At 47.1% G+C, this 22,841-nt stretch overlaps 1 long non-coding RNA gene across 1 annotated transcript; it reads right to left on the reverse strand.

Annotated features, from left to right (window-relative positions):
- Positions 1-1,474: 1,474 nt before the first annotated feature.
- Positions 1,475-15,641, reverse strand: LOC148685821 (uncharacterized). The gene is made up of 3 exons (XR_015949945.1): positions 13,468-15,641; positions 13,186-13,284; positions 1,475-4,853 (listed from the first exon to the last, which is right to left on the reverse strand). It is a non-coding gene; the product is annotated as an uncharacterized LOC148685821 (long non-coding RNA).
- Between the last annotated feature and the right edge of the window lie 7,200 nt (positions 15,642-22,841).

A 22,841-nucleotide genomic window follows, 5' to 3' on the forward strand; every position in this document is an offset into this window, starting at 1 on the left:
CCTCTCCATATGTCTACACAAGTTTGTAATTTATTTTTAAAGTCTGCCTGAAAAATTAACCACCATTTTAATATGACTGTCTCTTAATACAAACATTTCTGTATGAACTCCCCCCCCAACACACACATTTCCCCTAATATTTCATAGAATCATAGAATCCTAGAGTTGGAAGAGACCACAAGGGCCATCCAGTCCAACCCCCTGCCAAGCAGGAAATACCATCAAAGCATTCTTGACATATGCCTGTCAAGCCTCTGCTTAAAGACCTCCAAAGAAGGAGACTCCACCACACTCCTTGGCAGCAAATTCCACTGCTGAACAGCTCTTACTGTCAGGAAGTTCTTCCTAATGTTTAGGTTTATCTTTTCCCTGAATGCAATGTATTTCTGCGGGTTATTTTCCTGTATTACTTGGCTGCAGAATTCTGAGTGATGGCTGTCGTTTCAGTTCATGCAGCGTTTTGGACGTTCTCCTGCCTTGTTTTGCAATGGCTTCCTCCGATGTGCTGTTCTGGACTCCATGGAAGGGTGGCTTGCCTGACAGCCATCATTCCAAAGAGAATGGTCTCTTCCCAGGAGGGCTGCTGCTTCTCAGGGCAAGAGGACGAGAGATTGAAGCAGGAGTGGAAGAAGCCAGTTCTGGGACAAATCACTTGTGCTTGACATCTGAAAAACAAGCCACGTTACTCATTAACTTCTCCTTCTGGACAGGTTGATGAGTAATTGTGGGACAGGTGGGATCACAGAGAGATGTTCCTTCCACTGGAATGCAAATGGATTTAATTGCCCATCAAGAAGACACAAGCTGCGCCTCAAACTTTGAATCCCTTTGCTCCTTGCACATCCCATTTGATCTCCAGCCCACAATTCTCCTTGATGACTTAATATTATTTTAACCCTTAACAGACATCCATTGATTTATGAATCATTGACAGAATGAAGGCAAAAGGCCACGCACAATTGCACCAGGTGTTGCAGGGCGGAGCTCAGTGAGGATGGAGACAGAGGTGGCAGAGAGCGAGGGTGTCTCTCAGACAGCCTGTTACTTTTGGGATGCCTTCAGCTTTTGGCCAGCGCACACCACCCAGACTCAAGAAGTGGAGGTCCAAACTGCTTAATGGAGATGAGAATATTAGGCACCGGAGGTCTTTCAAACCAGGAGGAGGAGGCTCTTTTGCCATACTCCTGCGCCACTAACATTTTTGCCTCAAGTAGTGTCATTCGGTGGTATAATGAATGGATGCTGACCCCATGTATTCCTGGAATTGGGGGTTCATCTTGGCAAGGATGCAAAGTATTTGCTACTATGAATTGTAGAGTTGGAAGGGACCTAGAGGGTCATGTAGTTCAACCCCTTGCGATGCAGGAATTGCCGCTGGTCCCAAAATTCAAAACAGTTTCCTTGTGGAATTCAGGGCCACTGAACATGGTGATGGTGTCTGCCTTAGATGCTTGCAAATTCATGAAGGAGGGTTGTTCTTTTCATGTATCCTTTTACTAGCATGTTACCAAAAAGTCAATATCGGTAATGACAACTGCAAAGCTGGAAGGTGTTCAGAGGAGGGGGACCAGGCTGAAAAAGGGTCTGGAATCAAAGCCTTAAGAGGAATGGTTGATGGAATTGAGCAGTGCTTTTTTCTGGTGTGTGTGTGTGTGCGCGTGTGTGTGCGCGCGCAGGGGTATGCATAGCTCTAAACATTTTGTGAATCTTTGTAATTTTGTCCATTTACTGCATTAATTCCCCCCCCCCCAATTTGAACTATAAAATGGTGATTTTCTTGAGTCAAAATGAGATCTACCAACCTTACTATATGCTTGTGAAACATGGACCACTTATAAAGGCCATCTCTAGCTCCTCAAAAGATTCCATCAACAGTGTCTCCGAAAAATTTTACACATCACTTGGGAGGACAGGCGAACTAATACCAGTGTACTGGAAGAAGCAAAGACCACCAGTGTTGAAGCAATGATTCTTCAACATCAACTTCGTTGGACTGGCCGTGTTCTGCGGATGCCTGATGATCGTCTTCCAAAGCAAATACTCTATTCCCAACTTAAAAATGGAAAGCGTAATGCTGGTGGTCAACAAAAAAGGTTCAAAGACTGTCTCAAGGCAAATCTTTAAAAATGTAGTATAAACACCGACAGCTGGGAAACACTTGTCTGTTAGCACTCCAATTGGAGAACAGCCTTTACCAAAGGTGTCGTGGGCTTTGAAGACACTCGAACTCAAAACTCAAGAGAGAAAGGTGCTAAGAGGAAGGCACACTTGGCAAATCCACACCGTGATCAACTCCCACCCAGAAATCAATGTCCCCACTGTGGAAGAATGTGTGGATCCAGAATTGGCCTCCACAGTCACTTACGGACTCATTGTTAAAACCGTGTTTATGGAAGACAATCTTACTCGGCTATGAGGGATCGCCAAAGCAGAAGAAAACCCCTAAACATTTTTTAAAGAAAAAAAGCACTGGGATTGGGTATGTTTAGCCTGGATAAGAGAAGACTGAGAGGTTATTTTCAAATATCTGAAGGATATGGAAGATGAAGTGAGCTTGTTTTCTGCTGCATCACAGCGTAGGACACAAACCAATGGATTCAAATGATGAGAAAGGAAATTCACAGTAACATTTATTATTATTTGGCTTTCATGTAATCAATGAAAACAAGAGAGTCCCTGCCTGCAGTAACAGAATGATGGGCCCTGAGAACTCAGCCCTACCTATTGACAGTCGTCCTTAGAAATACAAATTGGCCTCCACTCTTGGCTCAGCTAGACCTTCTATTGAGTTTTGGAGGAGAAAGTTGCAAGACATTTGTGGGGAGCAAAATTTAGGATCTGATGTCATAGGGTGGGTGGAGAGCAGTTCAGTGCCTCAAAGCCTTGCTCACTAGAATAATCAGAGCTCCCCTTGATACTTTTATACCCCCACCTCATTTAAAAAAACAAGCTTCTTTGAAATGAAGACATTTTGCCTCTGGCCAAGGTGCTGAAAGCAGGAACTCTCCAGGACTGCAGCTTTAACCGAATTCCAAATGAAGCAACGGAGTAGGAATTTCAGTGGTCTTCAGCAAAGAGAGCCTTTGGCCAGACCTTCCTGGGTGCTAAAATCAGCAGAACGGCAGGGGGGGGTCCCCCTTTGGTGGTTCCTCCATCTCTAAAAGCTTGGGAGGGGGTCCAGGAGAGAGTCTTCTCTGTGGCAGCCCCAAAGCTGTGGAATTTCTGCTCCACAAAGATGCAACCGGCACCTTCATTACGCAATTTCTGTTATATGTGGAGAGGTACATCTTCACCCTGGACTACCCTACTTGTGTATTTACATTGCTGAGTGGCACACAGGCCATTTTATAATAGAATCCCAGAATTGTAGGGTTCAAAGGGACCCCAAGGATCATCTAGTCCAGCCCCCTGCAATGTGGGAAGCACAACTAAAGCATCCCTGACAGGTGGCCACCCAACCTCTGATTGAAAACCTCCAGTGGAGGAGAATCCACCACCTTCCAAGGTGGTCCATTCCACCATTGAACAGCTCTTGCCATCAGAAAGTTCTTCCTGGCGTTTAGTCAGAATCTCCTTTCTTGTCATCTGAATCCATAGGAGAAGCTGAAAAAAACAAAACGTTAGAAACTTCCACTTTGTTTGTTTTTTAAATCTTAAAGGTGACATCGTCTGAGAGAAGGAAGAAGCAAGCAAGGTTGCCTTGTTCTTCTCTAGACTAATTAAACTAGAGACAGAAACTTTTTTCTATCCAAGTTAGGAATTTCCTACAACCAAGCTTCTCTCTGTGCGAATGCAACCGGTATAGTGTCTAACCAAGATTCATCAGCTAAACACAGCTTACTCTGCATGCAAAGGTTTTCAATAAGTAATTGAACCTGGTATCCCAATACTCATAAAATTGGGCCACAACACTCAACATTTGGCTTCTGATGGATATAAACATCTGAGCCACAGGGGAACTCTAACAGTGACTCCATCGAAGACTGCAGTGATCAGGGATAAAAGGGATGAGGTGGTCCTGGGATGTCCTAGATCCAAGTTCTTAAGGGCCTTGCAAATTATTACAAGACCCTTGAACCTGGCCCAGTTCAACCAGTGTGTGCTTTTGAGCACCAGGGTGCTCGCTCTGCACACTCAAGGGGTTCAACAGGTAATTGACCCAGTCAATCCCAATCTACCTGTGGCCTTCACTGCAATTTCCACGTGTCACAATTAAATCTGAAATACGGTATTTGCGCATGCAACCATCAATCCTCGCACTGTCTGTTAGGCATTCGGTGACCAAGAGCTTGGCTGCCACTGGGTAAAAAATTAACTCCCACAGAGAACAAATCAGCGTAAAACCTGGGGTCAGGTTTCGTTCCACTGAGAGCCGTAAATCACCCGGTGGCTGCACTGGGGCAATGGGATGGTTTGCAAGGGCTGGTATCCAGCATCAGAATCTAAAAGCAACAGGTATTTCGGAATACCGGGTGCCAGGGAAGAACAAGGCAATTGTGAAAGCAGGGGGAACAGTCCCTTGCAGCCCGTTATGTAGGGAAATAGGAAGCTGCCTGAGTCAGACCATTGCTCCATCGACCTCAGTATTGTCTACACTAACTGGCAGCAGCGGCACACCAGAGTTTATTTATTCATGACATTTATATCTCAAGGTGTCAGACAGAGTTCTCCACCTCCAAGAGCCAGAGATGAGTCCTGCAGGTGAAGAGGCACTGGGATCTCCCCCTCCTGCTGTGACAAGCTCCCCTCCCTGCTGGTCTCCCAGAACCAGAAGTGGCATGAAGAGAGCGGAGGAGAAGTTAGCTTCATGCAGGCACAGTCTCAGATTGCTTGAGAGGAGGGGACCTAGGCAGCTGTGGAGAGGCGGAAACTTTAGTCTCAGCAACTGCTTCATGCAGATCCTGTTTTTGCTAATAAAGAATTCATGCCAGCTTGCTTGGCGTAATTTACTGCTAGCTTGCTCCTGTCAGCTTGAGGGCAACCTTCGCTATGCCCTGGGCTTACACATGGGTATGAACTGAACAAAAAAATTGACCGTGAAGCCTTCTGGTTACAGACCAGCCAAGAGAGTATTTAGTCCCTTCAAGCTTCTGTTGACTTAGGAAGGTGACTCAACCTTCCTTTCAATCTCCTGCAACCTCCACCTTCGTAAATCAACAACAGGCTGACGGAATCAAATGGGTGAAGCCCTCAAGGTTGCCTCTGAGCCTCGAAATGCCCCAGCAGGTGCCAAGAACTTGACAGGTCCTTGAAAAATGGCCCCTGGGAGCTGGCTTCACTGAATGCCCTTTCCTCCATTGTTTTTGGCCTCCTCTTATGGCTGCTTCTCAGCAGGGAACCATCACAAAAAAAACAGAAAGAGAGAGAGCTGGAAGGAGGCTCCTTTAGAAATGAGGTGGAAATTGGGGAGGAAAGGAAGTCCCAGATACGTGCATAATTTTATTTTGCCTCTGGAGTGAGATAGAAACTCTGCAAAGCCCATTCTCAGGGAGGCTAGGGTCACCGTGCAAGAGTGCAGCCTCACCACCAAACTGGAAAGAACCAATTTAGGAGGAACCTGACAGCTAGAGGGAAAGCCATTCCCAGATAAGGTGCAAAAACAAAAACAAAAACAAACCACCTTGGGTTGAGTAAGTGACTTCAAGAATGACGAGATGGTGAGGTGCTGTGGTGGCAGAAATTGCTTGGCTAGAAACAGAAAAGCCAAGGTGATGTATATTTCCTACACAGGTGTGTGTCCTAAACTCTTTTGGACTCTAATGCATTTCTGAACAAAAGTCCAACTAATTGGGAATCTGGCTTGAGCCTCCGGACTGAACCCCCAAAGGAAATTTTCTCCCATCAGAGCCCTTACTTTGCACCCCCCCCCCACTTCTCTGCACACTCTCCTCTAAGTTGCATCATTCTCTGGGATGCCATCTGGGTACCATGTGGGGGTGCGTGCCAACCTGAATAAAATATTGGGGGGTGGGGTCCCCAGGTAAGCCCCCATCCTGAATAATCAACCACAAAATGTAGTGCGCACACACACCAATTGAATGGCAATGCCCATAAACTATGGGGGAGGGTGACCTCAAGTATTTTATTGGGGGGCTGAAGGGACCTCGGTCTGTGGGAATTGGCTCCTGTGGTACCAAGGACCTGATCTGCTTGGAAATGCAGCTGAACAAACCCCAGTAAAATGACTGGGGGGGGCAGGAGACCCTTGTAGCTCATCTCCTTCGGAAAGTTGTATTAGCCAGAGCAGGCATAGAGTTACCGGAGGCCCTATAGTTATTGCTGAATGACACATCTCACCATTATCCTCATTATTATGAAGTAAATTTCTACACCGTTCTTCATCCCAGGATCCCTGGGAGGTTTACAATATAAAAGCACAAAAGTAGAGGAGGGAGAAAGATTGTTTTCTGCTGCTCCAGAGAAGCGGACACGGAGCAATGGATTCAAACTACAAGAAAGAAGATTCCACCGACCTAAACATTAGGAAGAACTTCCTGACAGTAAGAGCTATTCAGCAGTGGAATTTGCTGCCAAGAAGTGTGGTGGAGTCTCCTTCTTTGGAGGTCTTTAAGCAGAGGCTTGACAGGCATATGTCAAGAATGCTTTGATGGTGTTTCCTGCTTGGCAGGGGGTTGGACTGGATGCCCCTTGTGGTCTCTTCCAACTCTATGATTCTACCTTACATAGACTCATCCCTGTCCTTCGGACATGCTGTTTGCAGTTTTCAAGTGTTGGGACTGGAGTCCACCAACATCTGAAGGACCACAATTCCCTAGCCCTGAGCTGGAATCGGAAAGTTTTCCATATATACTTTAAAATTAAAATAAAAATACACACCTGGAGCGATTATGTTCCTATGTGCCGATTCCCTTTGCCCATGTTCTAGACAGGTCAGCGTTTAACATGCTAAATGCCTGACGTGGCACTTGGTGCTTAGAGGGTGGCTGGGGAGGAAGCAAAGTGGAACAGGATGGTTTTCCGCAGAGCGACACTTATTGATTTATTTGTAGCTTGAGCAGCCTGGTGTTAGTTCCAGCTTGGCCTGCCACTCAGCCGCCTGTGACCCACTGGGCTGTTTTGCTCCACTGGCCGTGGTCTGCTGCTTGCCAGCTTTTGTCGAGAAGTAACAGGAGGTGGTCCGTGGTGCAGGAAACATGCCTCTCCCTGGCACCGCAGACAGAAAAAGGCATTGTGCTGGTGGCAGCGGAATCAGACCAACCGCGGGTGGGATTAATGAAAGCTCTGCCTGGCACTCTGTGCATCTCCAGGACCAGCCACAATGGACAAAGCCAGGAGCCTGGACGCCAGCCGGCCGGATCGGCAACCCTTGTTTGTCTAAGGCAGTGGGCCGCCCCTGGTTTGGCTGTGTTGCCGACTCTGCACAGAAGTGGCTTGTTCCAGAGGCCTTCCCAATGCGGCTCTGGAGGCAAATCGGCAAGCCCTCTCTGGGCTAGCATTCCAGTCCCATCCCATGGAGTTGTGTGCTGTTCAGTTATTGAATTACGAGAGCTAATATGTGGAATTAATTGTTATTGCTTTATTATTATTATTATTTTATTTATTGAAATCACGATCCATATATGAAATATTTACATAGTAATACATATACATTAGGGACCCAGGTGGCGCTGTGGGTTAAACCACTGAGCCTAGGGCTTGCCGATCAGAAGGTCGGCGGTTCGAATCCCTGCAACGGGGTGAGCTCCTGTTGCTCGGTCCCAGCTCCTGCCAACCTAGCAGTTCGAAAGCACGTCAAAATGCAAGTAGATAAATAGGAACCGCTACAGCGGGAAGGTAAACGGCGTTTCCGTCTGCTGCTCTAGTTTGCCAGAAGCAGCTTTGTCATGCTGGCCACATGACCTGGAAGCTGTACGCCGGCTCCCTTGGCCAATAATGTGAGATGAGCGCGCAACCCCAGAGTCGGTCACGACTGGACCTGATGGTCAGGGGTCCCTTTACCTTTACCTTTTACATATACATTATATTTGTAAATTCACATCTTCACATTTCATTATGTACCAACATTTAGTCATTTCTTATTTGCTTCTCATTTCTTGCCCTATGTCTTCCCTCCAGCAGTGTGTGACTTCCTTGTTTTCATTTTATAACTTTCTTATTGTGATTGTATTTTTGTGTCTTAATAACTTAACATACATTCTTATATATCTGTTTAACTTGACTTTGTGAAATCAGTCTATGCATGTCAATAAATTTTTGTTGGAGCATCTTTTGGTCATATATTCTTCTACACATTTCCATTCCTGTTTGAGATTTTGGTTAGATTGCATTCTAATTGTTGCCATCATCTTTGCTAATTCAATCATTTCAAAAAAAATTGTTGCCAATCTATCACTGATGGTACTTCTTCTGATTTCCAATTTTTAGCAATTGGTTATTGCTATAAACAGTAGCAGCAGCACTATAGTTCTGTCTGAAGGTGCAAGATTGGACAAATGCACAGAGGAGAGGGCTGGATCAGGTTTTAAGCAGAGTTTGCATGGCCACCTGTCACGTATGATCTAGTTGAGATTCCTGCGTTGGAGGGGGCTGGACGAGATCACCCACTGGATCCCTTCCAACTCTACTAATCTATGATTCTATTATTCTAAGTTCATCCTTTCTGTCAAATTAATTTAACTAAACCCTTTCAGTTCAAATCAATGTGCAATGTACTGTTTTGACTACTGTCGTTCCTTAGTGGGTTGTGCAGCTTGTGGGTTAGAGCAAGGGACACTGGGGGACACTGGGATGAATGTATGGAACCAAGGGGGAAGGGTGGCCCTGATTTAGGACATGTGGCAAATTCTAAGCATGCCCTCAGGAGCTCAGTTCCTTCCCAGTCTGGAGCACCAAAGGCCTTGCTCTGTCAAGCAATGCTCCTTGCCAGGGACGTAACTCATGAATGATCGCTATGTCAATTCAAAGGCAGCGGAGCACTCAGGGAGCTTCTCCTCTGCTCATCGTCTGTGGAAAGAGGTAACCAATTATGGTCACTTGCATTAAACATTAAACCCACAAGAATCTCCAATTAAAACTTCTTAGGAGGGAGGAATTAATCTTTTTTGATCTGCCTGTTTCAACCAGGGACCTGACCTCCCCAGCCTTGTGCCCGGCTTGGGGTGCCGAGTTATCTTTTAAACGAGCTCAATTGGAAGGAAAATAATGAGAAAAGAAGTAAAAGGAAAGGCACAATTCTCGAGAGGGAGTCGCACTGGCCTGGCACAGCTAAAACAGCCTGGAATCTTGTGGCATTTTAAAGACCACCAAATTTATGGTGGCACAACTTTAATTGGATTGAAATCCCCTTCATCAGTTGCTAACAATGCCCTATCCATAGATTTTCTTAATTGCATTGCTGTATGTTCAAGAAGGATACTGACAAGCTGGAACGTGTCCAGAGGAGGGCCTTCTGCACTCAAAGCAGTTGCTGTGCCGCTGAGTTTGGGGTGTTCAAGGGGCTGGAGGAGGAACATCACCCTCCCAGTTGATCATAGGTCTGCCACGGTGTGCCCAGCTAGCCCTGGCACCTACTGGCTGCTCCTCATTAATTTCTCCCCCTCCTCTTCCCCCCCAGGAGCTCAGAGCAAAGAAGAATGGTGGCATTAGTGTAAATGGTGATAAATGGCTCTTTTAGCTCTTGCTGGAAAGGCTACGATAACCTGATTAGGGCTGGTTCCCTCCTCTGCTTTCAGCGAGATGCTTGCGGGCTGGCCTTGCGCCAGTTTGGCGTGTGTCTGGCATTCTTCATTGGGAGCTTTCAGGGCAGGATCAGAGCAAAGGCAACAGGGGGCTCCCTTGGTGTCCTTCCTTGCACCCCCCCCCCCGGTGTTGAGCAGGCCGCTCTCCATCTCCAAAGGGGTGTTGCTCATCCTGGTGGATCCAGCCTTCGGCTCGCACCCCAAGCAGCTAAAAATCTATGTTCAAACACTGGATAGAGCATTGCAAGCTGCCAGCGCGGAACATTGCAAATGAACATTGAATACAGTAAGGCAGCACAATCAAAATACTCATCAAAAGATATTAGAAATAAAAATCACATAGAATCATAGAGTTGGAAGAGACCACAAGGGCCATCCAGTCCAACCCCCTGCCGAGCAGGAAATACCATCAAAGCATTCCTGACATATGCCTGTCAAGCCTCTGCTTAAAGACCTCCAAAGAAGGAGACTCCACCACACTCCTTGGGAGCAAATTCCACTGCCGAACAGCTCTTACTGTCAGGAAGTTCTTCCTAATGTTTAGGTGGAATCTTCTTTCTTGTAGTTTGAAACCATTGCTCTGTGTCCGCTTCTCTGGAGCAGCAGAAAACAATCTTTCTCCCTCCTCTATATGACATCCTTTTATATATTTGAACATGGCTATCATATCACCCCTTAACCTTCTCTTCTCCAGGCTAAACATACCCAGCTCCCTAAGCCGTTCCTCATAAGGCATCGTTTTCAGGCCTTTGACCATTTTGGTTGCCCTCTTCTGGACACGTTCCAGCTTGTCAGTATCCTTCTTGAACTGTGGTGCCCAGAACTGGACACAGTACTCCAGGTGAGGTCTGACCAGAACAGAATACAGTGGTACTATTACTTCCCTTGATCTAGATGCTATACTCCTATTGATGCAGCCCAGAATTGCATTGGCTTTTTAAGCTGCTGCATCACACTGCTGACTCATGTCAAGTTTGTGGTCTACCAAGACTCCTAGATCCTTTTCACGTGTACTGCTCTCAAGCCAGGTTTCACCCATCCTGTATTTGTGCCTTTCATTTTTTTTGCCCAAGTGTAGTACTTTACATTTCTCCTTGTTAAAATTCATCTTGTTTGCTTTGGCCCAGTTGTCTAATCTGTTAAGGTCATTTTGAAGTGTGATCCTGTCCTCTGGGGTATTAGCCACCCCTCCCAATTTGCTCAGGATGCCCTCAAGCCCATCATCCAAGTCATTGATAAAGATGTTGAATAAGATTGGGCCCAAGACAGAACCCTGTGGCACCCCACTAGTCACTACTCTCCAGGATGAGGAGGAGCCATTGATGAGCATTTTAGAATTAAATTAATAAGTTTCCAGCTCTCGGAGCAGCCCAGCGATAACAAAGACTCCTTTGGTTGACTGGACCCTGCTGGCAGAGACATGGGACGTGAGAGTTAATGTGCAACAGGGACATGCCAGGCAGGGAGAGGGCATGAGGGGCGCCCGTGGCCCCGCACCTTAATTGAGCCATCTCCTATTTGATCATTGACAGTAACAGGCTTTGATGAGCTGCTTCTGTGTTGACATTAGCATCGCCTGGCTGCTCACGGTGCCCACCTGAGGCCTCCTGGCGGCAGCTGCCTCCATCCTGGCTGGCACAGAGACATCTCCCTGCCCGTTCCCCTTCATGGCATGTGACCTGTCCCACGTCTCATGTAGACATAAAGGTTTTTGTTTCTTTAAAGGTGACATATTTGGGGGGCGGGGTTAATCTGCACTGCCATGCATTTCTGTGCTAATGAAGCAAAAAAAGAGAGAACTATGCAAAGAGAGCAAGTCTCCTTCATTGGAGGTTTTTAAAAAGGTTGCAGAACCACACGTCAGGGATTCTTTAGCTGTGATTCCTGCATTTCAGGGGGTTGGACTGGATGACCTTTGAGGGCCCCTCCCAACTCTACAGTTCTGTGATTCTATGGCTCTGAATCCACATTATGCTTGGAGTTTGGGGGAAGGTGTCCAAGTAGGGAAGGGTGCAAACAGATTGGCTAAGAAGAGAGAAGCGAGTCCTTCTTCTAACAGCGCATAGTTAAACTGCAGAACTCATTCCTGCAGGAGTCAGTGATGGCCAATTCATGGAGGAGGAGAGGGCTATTGATGGCTCCTAGCCAGGATGGCTCTCCTCTACCTCCACAGTTCGAGGTAGCAATGCTTCTGGGTTCCAGTTGCTGAAAAACCACGAGAGGGGGAGAGTGTTGCTCTTGTGTTCGAATCCTGCTTGTGGGCTTCCCACAGGTATCTGGTTGGTCTCTGTGAGAAGAGCAGGCTGGACTACATGGACCACTGGCCTGATCCAGCAGCCTCTCCTCATGCTCTTATGTTCCCAACTGTATGGGCGGAGATAAGTGCCTAAGGAGAGACAGAGAGATTTCAAGAGCAACAAATCTCAAGAGCTGTTCAGTGTTGAAAGCTCTGGCAAGCTCTTCCTCGGGCTGTGGAGCAGACTTCTCCATTTCATGGGGAACATCTTGCCTCCAGCATGAGCTGAATGAGCTCCAGCCCCGCCTCCTTCCCACAGAAACCATCAGTGGGCTGTGCTGCCTAGTAGGCAGAGGCCAGAGGGCAGCACCAGAGAAGGCCAAGGGCGAGGGCAGGAAATGCCACCTGAATTATCCTGGCAACACCAAGCGGAAGAGGGAAGCATGTGATTTCTGCTCCTGATTCCAGACTTGAATGATGCTTTTATTGTAAGACATGGCTAGCGCCCATAGGAAGCTGCCATAGGGCAAGGCTCACAGCCCCTCTGCTTAACCTAAGCCTACATGAGCCTACTCTGCAATTAGAAGGGCAGCCTCCACTGCAGAGGGTCAGACTAGGTGACTCTTGGGGGTCCCTTCCAGAGGCGGAGCTAGCTGTGTACCTGGGGCGGGGCTAGCCACCCATGGGGGCAGGGCTAGCATCCCAGGGGGTGGGCCAAGCTCCCCAGGGGGGCACCGCCCACGGCGAACGGCGAGTATCCCGGTGTGTGTGTGTGTGTGTGTGCAGCGATGTCACCCCCCCCCCCAGGGATGAGACCTGGGGCAGATGGCACCCCCACCACACCCCCTTCCTCCACCGTTGGTCCCTTCCAACACTTCTGCTCTGCGATTCTATTAGCACTGCTTCTTGAAATGGAACCTGGAATCTCCTGCAAGCAAACCACATGATGTTGAGGTTTCTCCCTGAGAAGCACATGACGTTGGCTTCTGCAGGATGAGAGCGCTGGGGCCTGCTCTCAGGTCCCTGGAAGATCCCTTTCTTTCTCCAGGTACTGGAGATCTTTTTACCTTGAGATCCCACGGGCATAGCATGTGCTCTGCCACTCAAGCATGACCAAACACCTGCTTCCCACCTGCTCATCTCCCTAAAAATAGAGGTCTGTAAGACCCTCAGAAGAACACAGACTCACACCACCCATAGAAAAAAGAACCCTGCAGCCTTGCAAACAGTGAGATTGCATGGAATACAGACCTAAGAAAACAAGCTTTCTCTTCTTGCAATTTCCTTGGCTTGGGAGTCAGCTTCTGGTCACATTCCAAGCCTGGTGTGGAAGTTGGAAAGAAAGACAGACTGCAAAAAGGCAACAAGTGGGACAGAATTTATTTATGGAGGCCATTGGAGCATGCTAAACTTGGCTGTATATTTATAGTTATTTTGAGTGATCCAGAGGTGACACCCCCCCCCCACCAAGACATGACCTGCACTTCTGGCTTACTCATGTACAGCAAGTTGTGTCACTCACGGCTTGCTTACCTTGAAAATGTTCACCTGTAGAGCCCAGTAGCATTCAACCTCTGCCGGATTTTCCTTTGCAAAGCTCCTCCTCATTGCCATCTACTGGACGAATGGGGAACAGGTTGCCATCAATTTTCACGATTGCAAAGTCTGGTAACCCTGCTCAAATTTATTCCCCTGCAAGAGCTGGAGATGGAATCATAGAATCATAGAATCATAGAGTTGGAAGAGACCACAGGAAGTTCTTCCTAATGTTTAGGTGGAATTTTCTTTCTTGTAGTTTGAATCCATTGCTCCGTGTCCGCTTCTCTGGAGCAGCAGAAAACAACCTTTCTCCCTCCTTTGTGCCTTTCATTTTTTTTGCCCAAGTGTAGTACTTTACATTTCTCCTTGTTAAAATTCATCTTGTTTGCTTTGGCCCAGTTGTCTAATCTGTTAAGGTCATTCTGAAGTGTGATCCTGTCCTCTGGGGTGTTAGCCACCCCTCCCAATTTGGTGTCATCTGCAAACTTGCTCAGGATGCTCTCAAGCCCATCATCCAAGTCATTGATAAAGATGTTGAACAAGACTGGGCCCAAGACAGAAGTCTGTGTAGATAGTGGAGTCCAGAAATTAACTCACAGAACAATAAGGCTCTGAGGGAATAAAGGGTAGTTTATAGATTCATAGAATTGTAGAGTTGGAAGGGACCTTGAGGTACCATCCCCTTGCAGGTGGCGCTGTGGTCTAAACCACAGAGCCTCTAGAGCTTGCTGGTCGGAAGGTCGGCAGTTCGAATCCCCACGACAGGGTGAGCTCTCATTGCTCTGTCCCAGCTCCTGACTACCTCGCAGTTCGAAAGCACACTAGGAGATAAATAGGTATCGCTGTGGTGGGAAGGTAAACGGCATTTCTGTGCGCCCTGGTTTCCATCACGGTGTTCCATTGCGCCAGAAGCAGTTTAGTCCTGCTGGCCACATGACCCAGAAAGCTGTCTGTGGACAAACGCCAGCTCCCTTGGCCTGAAAGTGAGATGAGCGCTGCAACCCAAGTCGCCTTTGACTGGACTTAATGGTCCAGGGGTCCTTTACCTTTTTTCTTTTTTCTTTTTTTACTTTTTACATCACTCCATTATGCAAAGTAAGAGGGCTTTGGGGCTGTTCAGATGTTACACTGAACACATATAATCGGCATCTACCTGTGTCCAATGGCCCCTTGAGTCCAGCTTCCTGTTCTCACAGTAACCAACGAAATTCCTTTGGGAAGCTCGCAAGCAGGATTCAAACTCAAGAGCAACTCTCTCCCCTCCTGTATTTTTACAGCAGCTGCTAATCAGGAATATTGCTTCTTCTGACGGTGGGGACACAGCTAATAGCCCTCCATGAATTTGTCTAATCTTCTTTTTAAAAGCCAACCAGGTTGGTGGGCACCACTGTGTCCTGTGGCAGTGAGTTCCATAGTTTATCTATGCACTATGACTATGTCCTTCCTTTGATCTGTCCTGAATCTTCCAGTGTTCAACTTCATGGGATGCACATGAGCTCTGGTGTTAGGAAGGGGGGGGCTTTCCTCTGCCCACTTCCTCTCTGCCATGTGCAGTTGTACAAACTTCAATCGTGCCACCTCTGACTCACCTTTTCTTTAAACTAAGAAGTCCCAAATGCTGCGACTTTTCTTCCTGGAGGAGTCGCTCCGTCCAGCCCCTCAATCATTTTGGTTGCCCTTTTCTGAACCATTACCAACTCTGCAATATCCCTTTCTTTCTTTTTTTGGAGGCGACCCAAATTGACACTGACTTCACTTTGGCCCTCCCCCCCCCGGCTCCTAACAATCAAGAAAGAGAGGGTTAAAAAAAGAAAAGTGAATTAAGCTCCAGCTTGTTTAACTAAAAGATAAGGGAACTGGGAATTGGCCAAACTTTGTCCAGAGTTGGAAGAAAAAGTGGAGGCAGCAATGTGTGTAAACACCAAAGGAGTTCCCCTTCCACATTCCGAGAATGAGGAGGTAGCAATGCCTCTGAATGCTATTTGCTGGAAACCGCAGGATGGGAGAGTTGCTCTTGTGTCCGAATCTTGATTATGAGTTTCCCTTTGGGGCATCTCTGTGGGAAATCTGCAAGCAGGATTCAAGCACAAGACCCCTCTCCCTTCCTGTATTTCCAAGCAACTGGTATTCAGAAGCATGGCTGCCTCTGGTCACAGAGACAGAGCACAGCCATCCTGGCCATCTAAGTTGGTGGCCAACACTGTGGCAGTGAGTTCCATGGTCTAACTGTGGACACTGGTGTGAGACCCTGGGGGGTCATTGCACCTGCTGCCTTTAAACTCATTGGTGGTTCTGTTCAGGAGTCGTGGCTAATAATCTTTCGCCTCCACCCACCTTTTCCAGACTTGTCTCTTCTCTTTTAAATCCATTGCACATGACATAGCTGGCAAGGACTCCCGTGATTCTTGTCCTGCTCACCTCCCCCAAGCAAATCTCCTTCGCGGTCAGGTTGGCCCTGAGCAGGAGAGCGATTGTTCTTCCGTGCCAGCCTTGCATCCATCGCTCACTTGCTCTCCCGGAGCCCAGAGGCGAAAGCAGAGGCGAAAGCAACTGTCAAACTGCGTGAGCCACAAAGGCCATTATTCACCCCTGCCAACCCAGGTTACAAAAGAACCAGGAAAAAAAAAACCATCATTATGAATGGCGTGGGGTGGAAACCGATGAATGGATTTGGGTTTTGTAAATGAGAAGCCTCTTTACCTGCAGTGGGTTAAGTAATAGCAAGGGCATCCAGGAAAGAGACCAAAGGGAGAAGCTCCCTCGGCCAACTTGCATTTAGCTGCCAATGCCTTGTAGATCTCTTTTCCCCCTTCCTTGACCTGCTCTAGTCTACTGGCACATGGACAGAGGAGAGCAACCAAGATGTTAAAGGGTAAACTCTCCTGTAAAGGAGAGTCCTCCGCCTTCCGAGGTTGTCCGTTCCACTATTGAACAGCTTTTACCATCAGAAAGTTCCTCCTAATGTTTAGCCCAAATCTCCTCCCTTGTCCTTTGAATCCATTGGATCAGGTACTGCCCTCGGAAGCAGCAGGAAAGAAAGCTTGCTCCATCTTCCATGGGACAGCCTTTCAGATATCTGAACATGGCTGCCAGGTCACCTCTCTGTCTTCTCCAGGCTAAACAGACCCAGATCCTTCGACCGTTCCTCACCAGGCTTGGCTTCCAAATCCTTGATCATCTCAACTGCCCTCCTCTGCACACCTTCCAGCTTCTCAACACCCTTCTTAAATTGTGGTGCTCAGAACTGGAGAGAAGACAAGCTGGACGGTGTCCAGAGGAGGGCAACCAAAATGGTCAAAGGCCTGGAAACGATGCCTTATGAGGAACGATGCCATATGAGGGTATGTTTAGCCTGGAGAAAAGAAGGTTAAGGGGTGATATGATAGCCATGTTCAAATATATAAAAGGATGTCATATAGAGGAGGGAGAAACGTTGTTTTCTGCTGCTCCAGAGAAGCAGACACGGAGCAATGGATTCAAACTACAAGAAAGAAGATTCCACCTAAACATTAGGAAGAACTTCCTGACAGTAAGAGCTGTTTGACAGTGGAATTTGCTGCCAAGGAGTGTGGTGGAGTCTCCTTCTTTGGAGATCTTTAAGCAGAGGCTTGACAGCCATATGCCAGGAATGCTTTGATGGTGTTTCCTGCTTGGCAGGGGGTTGGACTGGATGGCCCTTGTGGTCTCTTCCAACTCTATGATTCTAAGACGCCAGGCGTGGTCTGGCTAAGGTAGAAGGGAGAGGTACTATGACTTCCTTTGATCTGAATGCTGATGCAGCCTAGAAGAGCACTAGCTTTTTTTGCTGCTGTGGAGACTCCCTGCCTGAAATCCAGCAGGGCCAGTCAGCAAAGACAACACTAAACTAGATGGACTGGTGGTCTTATTTATGGCTTATCCACCCTTCTGCTTGTCCTGTACTTCGAATGCATGGGTCCGAGTGGACCTACACTTTCTAGGCAGTTCCAAGCAGTTTCCCCTTTGCCCTGATCTTTTCCAAGGTAAAGCCCACCCTTCAGAGGTAGATCAGGACAAATGACAATCGAAAGAGTGGCCTTCCCATGTTTCTAAACGGGCAACAGCTCTCGACTAACGTTTTATCCGGTTTTGATCTCCCCTTCCACTGCTGAATCAGCCCCTGGGTTTGGTGGCAACCTAGCTGGCAATGTCTCATCAAATTCATTAAAAAAAAACCCCAACAATCATGAAAACACTTATACCACCGGACCGAAACACAAACAGGAGTGGGCCCATCGTCTGTTTACATTTGGCTTAATTCTCCCTTTTAGACGCAGCCCTGGAACTAGCTCAGCTTACAGAAACAACCACCGGCTGTTAATTTACCAATCTGCGGCATATTCAACGGGTTGTGATGATGGGCTGGGCAGGTCCCTGGGAGTTTGGATGGAACAAAGGGAGAAGGAGAAAAGAAACGATCATTCGGAGGCAGAGTGCCCTTCCCTGCCCGTTTATTTGAGCTAATCAATCAGGGCGCAAGGCACTTACTTCCTCAACAACCAGGAGGCACAACCCTCTGGGAGAGTGGGCATTCGCCCCGCAGATCCCTGGAAAGGGGGTGGGGAGGTGGTGGGTGAGTTACTTTGCAGGCCTCACAGGCTGAGTTTGATGCTTTGGGGCTCATCTGGGGGAGGGAGAAGGGGGAACGGGTGCTGTTTTGCTATTTCCCTGCCTCTGCAGCTTTTGAACAAAGTCACAGAATCTAGCGAGGCAGAAACGGATCAATGGAAGATCCATCTTCCAGGTCAGATAAAATGAAGTCCTTCCTCATGGAGTGCAGAGTTAAACTATGGAACTCACTCCCACAAGAGGCAGTGATGGCCACCAACCCAGTTGACTTTAAAATTCAAGGAGGAAAGGGGCTACTGATGATGGCTAGCCACAGTGGCTCTGTTCTGCTTATGTTGTTGCTTCTGAATACCAGTTGCTGGAAACCACAGGAGAGAAAAGGGTTCTTGTGCTTGGGTTTTGCTTATGGGCTTCCCATTGGCTTGGCTATTTTGTTGTTGTTGTTGTTTAGTCATTTAGTCGTGTCCGACTCTTCGTGACCCCATGGACCATAGCACGTCAGGCACTCCTGTCTTGCACTGCCTCCCGCAGCTTGGTCAGACTCATGTTCGTAGCTTCGAGAACACTGTCCAACCATCTTGTCCTCTGTCGTCCCCTTCTCCTTGTGCCCTCCATCTTTCCCAACATCAGGGTCTTTTCCAGGGAGTCTTCTCTTCTCATGAGGTGGCCAAAGTATTGGAGCCTCAGCTTCAGGATCTGTCCTTCCAGTGAGCACTCAGGGCTGATTTCCTTCAGAATTGATAGGTTTGATCTTCTTGCAGTCCATGGGACTCTCAAGAGTCTCCTCCAGCACCATAATTCAAAAGCATCAATTCTTCGGCGATCAGCCTTCTTGATGGTCCAGCTCTCACTTCCATACATCACTACTGGGAAAACCATAGCTTTTTAACTATACGGACCTTTGTCGGCAAGGTGATGTCTCTGCTCTTTAAGATGTTGTCTAGGTTTGTCATTGCTTTTCTCCCAAGAAGCAGGCGTCTTTTAATTTCATGACTGCTGTCACCATCTGTGATCAAGGAGCCCAGGAAAGTAAAATCTCTCACTGCCTCCATTTCTTCCCCTTCTATTTGCCAGGAGGTGATGGGACAAGTGGCCATGATCTTAGTTTTTTTGATGTTGAGCTTCAGACCATATTTTGTGCTCTCCTCTTTCACCCTCATTAAAAGGTTCTTTAATTCCTCCTCACTTTCTGCCATCAAGGTTGTGTCATCTGCATATCTGAGGTTGTTGATATTTCTTCCGGCAATCTTAATTCCGGCTTGGGATTCATCTAGTCCAGCCTTTCGCATGATGAATTCTGCATATAAGTTAAATAAGCAGGGAGACAATATACAACCTTGTCGTACTCCTTTCCCAATTTTGAACCAATCCGTTGTTCCATATCCAGTTCTAACTGTAGCTTCTTGTCCCACATAGAGATTTCTCAGGAGACAGATGAGGTGATCAGGCACTCCCATTTCTTTAAGAACTTGCCATAGTTTGCTGTGGTTGACACAGTCAAAGGCTTTTGCATAGTCAATGAAGCAGAAGTTGACGTTTTTCGGGAACTCTCTAGCTTTCTCCATAATCCAGCGCATGTTTGCTATTTGGTCTCTGGTTCTTCTGCCCCTTCGAAATCCAGCTTGCACTTTACACCAGTAAAAATGGCAAAAATGTACAAAACTGGGTCAAATATATGTTGGAAATGTAAGGAAAAAGAAGGTACTTTGTATCATATGTGGTGGGAATGTAGAGAAGTTAAAAAGCTTTGGGAGATGATCTACAATGAATTGAAAAAAAATGTTTAAAATTACATTTGTAAAAAAAGAAGAAGCATTTTTGTTAGGGATTTTAGGACAAGACCTGCCAAGGAAAACAAAGAATTTATTCATGTATGCTACAACAGCGAGTCCCTGTGCAATGTAAAGTTTGAGTTTCATTCACCTGCTTGATAATTTTCTCATGGACAACCTCTTTGCTGCCTCCTCACACACACACACTCCAACCCCCCACTGTAATTATGGAAAGGGTGGCATTTGGAAGCAGTCCCCTTAAGAAAAGAGTCTGCTGGATGAGGCCAATGGCCCATCCAGTCCAGCCTCCTGTTCTCACAGGGGCTGACCAGATGCCTGGTGGGAACCCACAAGCAGGATCCGGGGACAGGAGCAATTCTCCCCCTTCTTAGCAACCTGTTGGGCGTCTCTGCCATATTTAGATCTGCTTCAGGACACAGCACACCAAGAGCGTCGCTCACGCCCCGCCGTGTTCAGGCTGCTTCCACGGAGATAGAGTTACCTCTCCCAGTTCCCACGAAGGGAAGATGCACCGGAGGCTGGCTGCGTGGAGAAACAAGGCTGGTTTCTTTTCTTTTGCCTAGTCCAAGGAATGCATTTCTCTCTCCAGGGCGATCATTGAGGTACTTTACAGGGCCTTTGAAAAGTACACAGAGAAGTGATGGGCGATTTAATTATAAAGTCACTCAAGAAAGAACCCATTAAGGAGGGTGTTTAAGTGCCTTTGTCTGGCTGATCCCAGCTGTCACCAGAACACGATGGTTATCTGCTCTCTCTCTCCAGGCATCTGCGCTGCGAGGGAGAGCAAAAGTCCTCTGTGCTTGCCAAGTTCCTAGCCCACATGACGGCGGAAAAGGTTTTCGCTGCATATGCTTGCCAGACAGATCGCACTTGCCAGACATTCAGGGGAGAATGCAGGGTCCCACAAGGGCACATGCAGCAAGTTAGGAGCGGGCGGAAATATCCATATTGATGAAGGGGCATTATATAAAGCCAACAATGTATCGATCAATTCACTAGTTTACACTAGGGATGGTTGGCTATCACTTTCTCTCACTTTCTCATTTGTTTTGCATCATTTTGCATTTTTAAAAAATAAAATAGCCTGCTTGAAATTTAATTGGCACTTCTCTCAATGTACCCATCTTTGTAGTCAAAACAAAATTTAAAAAATCCTTCCAATAGCACCTTAGAGACCAACTACATCTTTGTAGGAAATACATTTCTTCAAGCAACATTCCATGATACGATGCATATTTCCATGTTATTCTCACTAATATATGGTTTTGGGTTTTTTTTTAAAAAAAGTGCACTTTCCCCTAATATATGCATTTTCAAACACACTATTGCGTTGGAGAATTGCACCGCAAAATTCAGAGAAGTGTGAATTTTGAATGGTAGCAGTCTATGGGTTTGTGGAGTGTAAATTGCTGGACCAAATTTCTCACCCATATGGTATGCATAGGAGACATTGTTCTGTGCAAATGCAGAGCCCATTTTCATAAGTGATGCTTCATCTGCCGAGAAATAACTCTAAGGGTGTATTTCAGTGTTGGTATACAGCTAAAGCATCCATGACAGATGGCCACCCAACCTCTACTTAAAGACCTCCAATGAAGGAGAGTCCACCACCTTCCGTGGGAGTCCGTTCCACTGCTGAACAGTTCTTCCAAATGTTCACCTGGACCCTCCTTTCTTGTCATTTGACTCCCTTGCTTTGCAGCCTGTCCTCTGAATCAGCAGCATGGAAGCCATCTCCATCTCCCATGGGACAGCCTTACATATATTTCAGGATGACTCTCACATCACCTCTCAGGGAATATCCTGGGGAAACTCAACCTTTACCACTGATTTGGAGCAAACAGCAATTGGTTTTCCCCACAGACCTTTAAAGCCCTAAACAGCCTTGGCCCAGTATATCTGTAAGATATACTGTACTGTAAGAGCTGTTCGACAGTGGCATTTGCTGCCAAGGAGTGTGGTGGAGTCTCCTTTTTTGGAGGTCTTTAAGCGGAGGCTTGACAGCCATCTGTCAGGTCCTGCTTGGCAGGGGGTTGGACTGGATGGCCCTTGTGGTCTCTTCCAACTCTATGATTCTATGATTCTATCTGAAGGAGTGTCTCCACCCCCATCGTTCAGTGTGGACACTGAGGTCCAGCTCCGAGGGCCTTCTGGCAGTTCCTTCCCTGTGAGAAGTGAGGTTACAGGGAACCAGGCAGAGGGCCTTCTCGGTGGTGGCGCCCGCCCTGTGGAATGCCCTCCCATCAGATGTCAAGGAAATAAGCAGCTATCCTATCTGACTTTTAGAAGGCATCTGAAGGCAGCCCTGTTATGGAAGTTTTTAAATGTTTGATGAATTATTGTATTTTAATATTTTGCTGGAAGCTGCCCAGAGTGGCTGAGGAAATCCAGCCAGATGGGCAGGGTATAAACAACAACAACAACAACAACAAATTATTATTATTATTATTATTATTATTATTATTATTATTATTATTATTATTATTATGCTGCTCCGACCTGCACTTTTTTGGCATGGGACGAGCAAAAGTATGGATGAACCCTGGATCTTGTCTTCTCCAGGCTAAACTTCCCCACTCCTGGACCATTCCTCATACACCCCAGAAATTAAATGCATATAAAAACTAGGTGGATGTTCCCCCCCCTTCCTCTTTTTTCTGCAATTGCCTGTAGGGATTCCACCCTGTGATTCATCCAGTGTGAGTCAGGGGGTGTCGGAATCCCTCCATGTGTGAGAGATGAACTGGGGGGGGGATAAATATCTCCCAGGCTGCCCCCCTGCTCCCCATACTATTTGGAGAGCCAGCTTCTTACAGATATGCTGTGTCATATTTTGCCTTTCCCACCGCAGAAGTTGCTTGCTGTGGCCTCTCCCTCCCTCCCTCCCCCCTCCCTCTCCCTTGTTTGATTTGCCATCCTTTGTAAGGCAAATAATGTATGTTTCGGCTGAGCTTCGAGGTCACTGCGCTCAGAATTGGCCGGCGCTGC

This window comes from Zootoca vivipara, chromosome 5 (assembly GCF_965207765.1).
Source record: "Zootoca vivipara chromosome 5, rZooViv2.hap1.1, whole genome shotgun sequence".
Lineage (NCBI taxonomy): Eukaryota > Metazoa > Chordata > Lepidosauria > Squamata > Lacertidae > Zootoca > Zootoca vivipara.